Consider the following 9,796-nt stretch of genomic DNA (forward strand, 5'->3'; position numbering starts at 1 on the left):
GTTTACTTCAGCAGCACATATACTAAAAGTGGAATGATACAGAGAAGATTAGCATGGCCCCTGCACAAGGATGACACGCAAATTCGTGAAGCAATCCATATTAAAAAAAAAAAAAAAAGAAATGTGGACCAGGGTCCCCTGGGGTTCACGAGGCCTGTACTAATTTCATAATAGGGGAAGTTGTTTGCCTTTTTTCGTTATCATACTCTTGTGAGTGTACAATGGACTTTTCCAGAAACCTCTGGAAAATTGACATGTGATATTATAACAGATTGAATGCAGAAGTAGATAAGAGAATCTACTCTTAGAAATTAAGGAGGTTTGCAGAAATGTAAAATAATGCCAATATTTGTACAATTTTTTGAAATTATAATTATTTTCAGAGAAGAATTACATGGAATAACAGAGATATGGCTCCTTGTTCATGTCCTAATGTGGACTTGTTGAAAGACTAATTGGAATAAAGTTGTAGTTTATAGCGTTTTATTCAGGACAGCAGGATTGCTTCAGCAAGAAAGTTGGTCACTATTGTAGTTTGCTAGGCTGCTGAAAGCAATATAACAGAAATGGGTTGGCTTTTACAATGGGGATTTACTAATTTACAAGCTTACAGTTCTGAGGCCATGAAAATGTCCAAATCAAAGCATCATCAAAATGATAACTTCAGGAAGCGGACTTGGCCCAGTGGTTAGGGCGTCTGTCTACCACATGGGAGGTCCGTGGTTCAAACCCCGGGCCTCCTTTTTTTTTTTTTTAAGATTTATTTATTTTTATTTAATTCTCCCACCTCCCCCCGTTGTCTGTTCTCTGTGTCTATTTGCTGCATCTTGTTTCTTTGTCCGCTTCTGTTGTCGTCAGCGGCATGGGAAGTGTGGGCAGCGCCATTCCTGGGCAGGCTGCACTTTCTTTCGCGCTGGGCGGCTCTCCTTACGGGGCGCACTCCTTGTGCGTGGGGCTCCCCTACACGGGGGACACCCCTGCGTGGCAGGGCACTCCTTACACGCATCAGCACTGCACATGGGCCAGCTCCACACGGGTCAAGGAGGCCCGGGGTTTGAACCGCGGACCTCCCAAGTGGTAGATGGACGCCCTAACCACTGGGCCAAGTCCGTTTTCCCCCGGGCCTCCTTGACCTGTGTGGAGCTGGCCTATGTGCAGTGCTGATGTGCGCAAGGAGTGCCCTGCCACGCAGGGGTGTCCCCCGCGTAGGGGAGCCCCACGCACAAGGAGTGCGCCCCGTAAGGAGAGCCGCCCAGCGCGAAAGAAAGTTCAGCCTGCCCAGGAATGGTGCTGCACGCACAGAGAGCTGACACAACAAGATGACGCAACAAAAGGAAACACAGATTCCCGTGCCGCTGACAACAACAGAAGCAGGCAAAAAAGAATATACAGCGAATAGACACAGAAAACAGACAACTGGGGTGAGGGGGAAGGGGAGAGAGATAAATAAAAATAAATAAACATTTTAAAAAATGATAACTTCTTGCTGTAGACCAGCTGCCAGAGATCCTGGCCTTCTCTGTCACATGACAAGGCACATGGTAGTATCTGCTGGTCACTCTCTTCTCTTCCCAGTTTCATTGCTTCCAGCTTCTTGCTTCTGTGGCTTTCTCTCTCTGTCTGAATTTCATTTTCTTATTAAGGATGTCAGTAAGAGGATTAAGACCTACCCTAAATGAGATGGGTCACATCTTAAGATCCTATTCACCAAAGATCCTACTTATAATGGGTCCATTCTCAGAGGAATAGATTAAGTTTAAAAACATACTTTTGTGGGGTCCATCCAGCTTCAAACTACTACAGTCACTTTTGAAGCCGATCGCTTACAAAAGAGAGCAGTTTCAAGGCTGGGGTTTGCAAACCGCTTTTATAAACAGAAAGAAGGAAAGTGACTAGGCTCTGTTGATTGGAGCAGGAACCTGTTAGTCTTATAGAAGGAGGTTAAGTGTAAGTGGGGCTTAATTTTTAATTGGGCCAGATAAGCTCAACTAGAGGCTTAAAAGACATTTTAGGGTTCAGGATCTGTTAGGGACTTTCCAAAGTGGTTGTTTGTCATATAATTTTTTTTTTTTGAGGCGCTACTGGTGATTGAACTCAGGACCTTGTACATGGGAAGCAGGTGCTCAACCACTTGAGCTACATCCACTTCCCTATCACATAATTTTATAGTAGTTCTGGGCACTTAACTGTCTTGTTTTGAGAAAATCCATGTGCTGCTGTAGAAACACAGCCTTAGGTCCCAGGTTACTACCCTTGCTCAGGAGCCCAAAGGATGCCTTGGGAAGAAATGGGCAAATCATACAAACATTTATTTAGGGCCGCTTACATAAGGTCAGGGCAGCAGCTAGACCCCAAGTAGTGCTCTGCTGTTCAAGTGGGGATATGCATCAGTATATACAGGAAGAGAGCAAAGAAAGTACAATGCCAGGCGCATAATAAATCACAGGACTTGGGAGGTATTCAGTGGAATGTGCATAGCCTTTCTTAATGTTCTTTCCCATGGTCTTTGTGCAGAGGCCCCTATCTTTATGTTCCCAAGACTGGGTTTCTGTGTCTACTCACTCAGCTATATTTGCCTCATACCTGTTTCTTTCTATATCGGCTCTGTGTACCAGTCATGCACTGTGCACCCAATTATTTCAGTTCATAGAAGGTTAATGATGGGTTAGGCATTCCTATTAGGAAGTAAGACATTTTCTTATTAGGAAAAAAGTCCTAACAAGCAAGGGAGGCAAGATTTGCACAAACGAAACTGTTCACCCTACAGCCCATGAGATATTTTTTTATTATATTTATCATGGTAGATACTTGATATATAGTAGACAGTTATCATTATTAAAATTAATAAATCTGAGAATTTGTATTCTCTAACAGAATTATCTTGAGCAAATCTCTTAGCCTTTTGTGTTGGATAGGTTTTTTGTTTATTGTTTTCTTCCAATAAACACTGGCAGGTGATAGGCATAATCTTCACTCCCTAGTATTATTCTTGTACTTAACTTACATGGCAAAACTGACTTTGGAACTCTAATTAAGGTGATTAATCAGTTGATTTTAAGATGAGGAATTATCCAGACATTCCAGGTGGGCCATTGCAATCACACAAGCCCTTAAAGGTGGAAGAGCAAGTCAATGAGATATTGTAAAAAGGGAATTCAAAGACATTCAAAGCTTCAGAAGATCTCACCTCACTGCTGCTGCTTGAGAACCATGGGGAAATGAATTCTGCAGCAATCTCAATGAGAATGGAAGCAGATTCTTCTCCAGGGCTTCCAGATAATGACTTGGACCACCTGACACCTTGATTTCAGCCTTATAAGAATCTAACCAGAGTTCCTAGCTGGGCTGCTGGATTTAAAATTTACAGAACTGTAAGATAATAAATACCTGTTGTTTGTGGTCACTAAGTTTGTGGTAATTTATTACAGCAGCAATAGAAAACTAATTGAGATTATTTATGAATCCCAAAAAGAGAAAGATTATTTTTGTAAACTAATCTATTCTGGGTATGATACACTTTGATTATATTGGATTCAGTTGGGTGGTGCTTGATTAAATTACCTGTTAAGATTAGGGCTTTGATTCGACCACATCAGTAGGGCATGACTCAGATTGAGTCTCTACTCCCTTTGTGGTATAAACAGACACTCACTCAAGAAGACACCCAGGAAGAGGAGAGAATGTTGTCATTTTAATCCAGCCATGCCGTGTGTCAGAAAGGAGAAGGCTCAAACAGCTAAGGCCCTGGGGAGAGATGAGCCACTTGCCTGAGAGCTTACAGCTGACCTTGGGAAGAGAGCTGAGACTGATATAGAAAACCTGGAATGAAACAAGCCCTGTGCCAGGGGAGAGGGGAAACCCTGAGAGACAACCCCTATGTCAACCTGTAGCTGAGAACAAGGAAGCCCAGAGGGGGGTGATCAGTAGCCATCTTGCTTCAACATGTGGCAACTGACTTTGGTGAGAAAGCAATCTTGAGTTGGACTCTTTAGGACCTTGTAACTGTAAGCTTTACCCCAAATAAATTCCCTTTATGAAATCCAGCAGATTTCTGGTACTTTGCATTGGCACCCCTTTGGTAGACTAATACACTAATAAAAGCACTTATTCCCTTATTTTTCTCCTCTTCCTCTAAGGCAGGTATCCTGGGAGCTCCATATCCCAGATTCCCTTTTGCCTCTAGTGCTTTGGATTCATTTACATTTTGCCAAGTGGAATGCTTTCGCTGGGGCTTTGGCTCTCTTCCCTGCCAATCCCTGTGTTAATGATGTAAGGCAGCTGTGATAATCGCAAGTTTTTTCCAACATTCCCTGGACTCAAGGCAAGGGCAGCACCAATGAAAACCAGTGTGACAGTAGCTCCTCCACCCCTTCCAAAGGGCTTATAAACATTGAATTCTCTGTATTAAATATCACTATTCTTGAAATATCCAGAGGGGTTCCATGGGATAGAAAAATCTATCCTATAACTGGTAGACTTCCATGACCCAGTTTCCTCATTTGTAAAGTGAAATTACTAATAACACATGGCACATAACAAAAAGTAATCCCTTATTATGTTGCTGATTCTGATTTCCAGGTTCTTGGTTACATTATAAGAAAGAATTCAGAGTTGCACCATGGTTATAAGAAAGTTAGAAAAGAGTTTAATAAGAGAAAGCACACACTCAGATGGGAGTGTGGGCATGCTCAAGGTAAAGATGCACTTGCTCTGTTCTAGAGTTCCCTGTTTTATGGGCTACAAGAGAGGATTAGGGTCTGAGCTCAGAGTATTTGAGGCAAAATAAGGGAAATTCGTTGGGTGCTTTGATTCTTTTCAGGGTTGGCGGATTGGTTTCTGCCCCCAAGCACTGCTCAAGTTTGCTGGGTGAGGTGATCTGAAAGTGAATGGGTGGTAGTGGTGGTGCCCCTCCTGCCCCTTCCTTCTTATCCCCTGTGTGATGGTATTGCAAGCTGCCTTCTGATAATGCAGCTGCTGGGTGAATGCTGCAGGTTGCCCCCTGACAGCCTGCTTGTGCAAGTCACCAGAATGTTGCCTAAGCATCTCTTACCACGGGGTGTTTGTGTAGCTCAGTGGGTTTCCTACCCCTCCTCCTTAGGTCCCTATTCTATCCTGCCTCAGTAACTTTCTGGAATAGTAATCTCTGCCTAGCTCACCACTCTCTTATCTAGCCCCTTGATTTCTTGCCTTTCCAGAAGGCACCATGTGCTTCAAAGACTTTGGGATTTTACGCTTTTGCTTCCCTACTTGGAAGAACCTTTTTCACATGACTAATTTCTACTCACATGCTCCAGGATAGACTATATGTTAAGTCATAAAACTAGTCTTAATAAATTAAAAAATATTAACACTATACAATGTATCATCTCTGACACAATAGAATGAAGCTAGAAATTAATAACTGAACAAAATATGTAGGTACTATGCAATATACTCTTTTTAAAATTTTATTTATTCATTTTTTAAAAAATATTACATTAAAAAAATATGAGGTCCCCATTCACCCCCACCGCCCCCCCTCCACTCCCCCCACAGTAACACTCTCCCCCATCATTATGACACATCCACTGCATCTGGTGAGTACATCTCTAGGCATCGTTTCACCCCATGGCCAGTGGTCCACACCATAGCCCACCCTCTCCCATGTTCCATCAAGTGGGCCATGGGAGGATAAACAATGTCCATCAATTATCCATGCAGCACCACCCAGGACAACCCCAAGTCCCGAAATGCCTCCACATCTCATCTCTTTCTCCCTTTCCCCGCACCCAGCAGCCACCATGGCCACTTTTTCCACACCAATGCCACATTTTCTCAATTATTAACCACAATAGTTCATGAATAGAATATCATTAAGTCCACTCTAATCTTTACTGTATTCCTTCTTCCTGTGGACCTTGGCTTGGTTGTGTCCATTCCACATCTATGTCAAGAGGGGGCTTAGATTCCACATGGATACTGGATGCAATCCTCCTGCTTTCAGTTGTAGGCACTCTAGGCTCCAGGTATGGTGGTTGACATTCTTCAACTCCATGTTAGCTGAGTGGGGTAAGTCCAATAAACCAGAGTGTAGGAGCTGAAGTCTGTTGAGGCTCAGGGCCTGGCTATCATATTGTCAGTCCAGAGATTCAAATCCCCTAGATATATCTTAAACCCCAGCACCAACTACAATTCCAATAAAGTAGCATGAAAGTCTTGTGAAAAGAGATCACATCTGAGTCCAGCTCCACCATGCAGAAACACCAGCTCCAAAGAAGGGCCAACTGACATGGCACTGAACTCCATCAGCCATGACCATAGAACCTGTGGGTCTCTTTAGCCCTCAAAAGAACCAATACCTGGGGTTGTATCTACTTTGTCTGTGAGACTCTGCTCAGGTGTGCATAAGGGCAATCCTTCTGACAACCTCCAGATTCTTTTTTAGAGACTCATAGCCATATAAATTCATTTGTCCTTTTCATTTCCCCCTTACTTTAGGTCAAACAGCATTTTTAACTCCTGTTATTATATGTAGAGAGGGATATTCTGCTGGTCCACGTTGAACCTTTAATTCAAGGTCATTTTCTAGTTACGTCATCAGCTGGTACTTGGTAGTGATCCCGCGGTGCCAGGGAGGCTCATCCCCAGGTGTCATGTCCCACGCTGGGGGGAAGGCATTGCATTTACATGCTGAGTTTGGCTTCGAGACTGGCCACATTTGAGTAACACGGAGGCTGTCAGGAGGGAACTCTTAGGCACAGTGCTGCTCTAGGCCTTGTTCTTATTTCAGGTGTATAGGCTCACAAGCATAGTCATTGGTATCAGGGGCTCACTGTTGGACCCTCATTCCTTCCTGGTCCTCGCTGTTGCACCCGAGGGACTGCTGCTGCTCCCCTAGGGACCATGACAGAGCCCCCCCCCCCCCTGGCCAGGATCTTTTAATTGTTTCCACTATGAATATATCCAAACATTTCCATGCACCCTGGACACATGCCCTGTATAACTCCCTGTCAACCATATGTCCCCTGTCAATAACATCCCATACCAGTACTCCTCCGCTGCCATTGTTGAACCACTCTGTGATCCAAAACTTCCAGAAAAGTGAAGCCCAATATAATACCAGGTTCCCTTACTAGTAAAATGGAATATAGCGATGAGTTTAAAGGTTAGATATAGAATACATATTGATTTGGAAAAATTCTACATCCTATCTTTTTCTTTTCTTTTTTGCCATATACTCTTAAATAAACCAATGGGTTAAAGTAGAAATCACAAGGGAAGTTAGAAAATATTTTGAAGCAAATGAAAATGAGGCAGAATAAAACAATGCCAAAACTTATGGGGTACAGCAAGGCAGTGCTGAGGGGGGAATTTTAGAACTCTGAATGCATACATTAAAAAAGATAAAAGGTCTCAAATCAGAACACTAATCTGACAAGTGGACAATCTAGAAAAAAAGAGCAAACTAAGCCCAAAGCAAGAAGAAGGAAAGAAATAACAAAGATTAGAAAGAAGAAATAAAAGAAAATAGAAAACAATAAAAAGAGAACACAAATAACTAAATCAGAAATGAAAGAGGGAAATTCACTAACAACCTCAAAGAAAGGATTAAAAAGGATTATAAAATGATAGTATGAACAACAATTAGATAAACTAGATGAAATGGGCAAATTCCTAGAAACACAAACTATCTACACTCACCCAAGAAGAAACAGACCATCACAACAGACCAATGACAAGTAAAGAGATTCAATCAGTGACTGTAAATAAAACCCCCAACAAAGAAAAGCCTAGGTATATGTAGCTTTGCTGAGGATTTTTACCAAAGGCTCAAACCCTGCTCAAATTCTTCCAAAAAACTGAAAATGAGTGTTCTGTATACTCATATTTGCATTATAAATATAGATGCAAAAATTCTCAAAAAAAAATTCTAGCAAACCAAACCCAGCAGCATATTAAAGGAATTATACACCATAATCATGTGAGATTTATTCCAGGTATTCGAGGGTAGTTCGACATAAGAAACCTATTCATGTGATACACCACATCAGTAGAATGAAGGATAGAAACCATGGGATTATCTCCCTTGATTCAAACACAGAATCAAGATAGAAGCAAGTTAAAAATGGTAGGTGTGTTTTGTATCCCAACACTGCTGAATCTCTTGGCAGACATTTTAAAACCTGAAGATCATGGTTCCAGTGTGAGATACTGGTCTCTGAATCTGGGGAGAGCAGAACAAACCTTGTTCTCAAAGAATTGTGTTTATCTGTTTTGATTTATCTTTATTTTCCCTAAAAATTAAATTGTATTTTTTGAAGATATATACATCACACACAAAAAATGTTACATTAAAAAATATAAGAGGTTCCTGTATACCCACCAGCCACCACCCCACTCCCCCTGCACCAACAACTTCCTCCATCATTGTGGCACACTCCTCACACTCGGTGATCACATTCTGGAGCACTGCTGCACCACATAGATAATAGTTTACCCTGTAGTTCACACTCTCCCCCAGTACATCGAGTAGGTTAAGGCAGGATATATAAAGTCTATAATCTGACCCCACAATATCATTTAGGACGACTCAAAGTCCCCCAAATTTCCCCACATCATATCTCTTCTTCCCTCTCCCTGCCCTCAGCAACTACTGTGGTCACTTTCTTCTCATGAATACTAAATTTCTTCTATTACTAGTCACAATAGTTTTATAGTAGAATATCAGTATACCCACTCTAATCCACATTTTATTCCTCCATTCTGTGGATCCTGGATGGTGGTGGCACTCCACCTCTAGATCAAGAGGGGGCTTAGATCCCACATGGCTGATGGATGCAATTCCTCAGCTTGCAGTTGTTGGCACTCTTGATTCCCTGGTGTGGTATTTGACCATCTTCATCTCCCTATTAGCTGACCTGGGTAAGTCCAATGAACCAGAGAGTAGGAGTCGCAACTCTGCTGAGGCTCAGGGCCCAGCTGGCACATAGGCAGCCCAGAGATTCAAGTCCCTTGAGTATGTACCATCCCTAGCACCAACCACAGGTTCAGGAAAAGTCACAAGAGGCATGTGTAGGAAGGTCACATCTGAGTCCAGCCCCATCACACTCAGGAGCACAAATTCCAAGTAGCGCCCTCTGACATGGCACAGAACTCCAAATCCATCTGCCATGACCATATACCCTGGGCTCCATAGCCTTCAGGAGAACCAGCACCTAGGGTTGTATCTACTTTGGCTCTCTCTGGGGTCCTGCAGAGGTGTGTGTAAGCGTGATCCCTCTGATGACCTCCCGACTCTTTTTGGAAGACTCTTAACCATATAAACTCATTTGTCTTTGCCATTCCCCCCTTTTACTCAAGGTCAAAAAGCAATTTTTAACACTTGATCCCATATCTAGGCTGAGATATTCTGCTGGAATGAGTTGACCCTTTTATTCAAGGTCTCTTTCTAGTTGCATCACCAGTTAGTGATTGGTAGTAATCCCTCAGCGCTAGGGAGTCATGTCCCCAGGAGTCATGTCCCACACTGGGGGAAAGGTAATGCATTTATATGCTGAGTTTGCTTAGAGAGTGGCCACATTTGAGAAACATGGAGGCTTTCAGGAGGTAACTCTTAGGCACCCTGCAGCTCTAGGCCTAGATGATATTTCAGGCACACAGGCTCATAAGCATAATCATCAGGATCAAGGGCTCATTATTGGACCATTCTTCTTTGTTGGTCTTTGCCGTTGCACTTAGGGGGTTATTGTTGTTCCATTGGGGAATGTGACAGAGCTCTCAGTTGATGTGTGTAACTGTAACTACTATAAAAATACCC

The 9,796-nt window shown here is 42.7% G+C and overlaps 1 non-coding gene across 1 annotated transcript; it reads left to right on the forward strand.

Annotated features, from left to right (window-relative positions):
- Positions 1–105, forward strand: LOC111764709 (U6 spliceosomal RNA). Its single transcript, XR_002797256.1, has one exon. It is a non-coding gene; the product is annotated as a U6 spliceosomal RNA (small nuclear RNA).
- Positions 106–9,796: the final 9,691 nt, after the last annotated feature.

The sequence above is a fragment of the Dasypus novemcinctus genome, chromosome 23 (assembly GCF_030445035.2).
Source record: "Dasypus novemcinctus isolate mDasNov1 chromosome 23, mDasNov1.1.hap2, whole genome shotgun sequence".
In the NCBI taxonomy this organism is placed as follows: domain Eukaryota; kingdom Metazoa; phylum Chordata; class Mammalia; order Cingulata; family Dasypodidae; genus Dasypus; species Dasypus novemcinctus.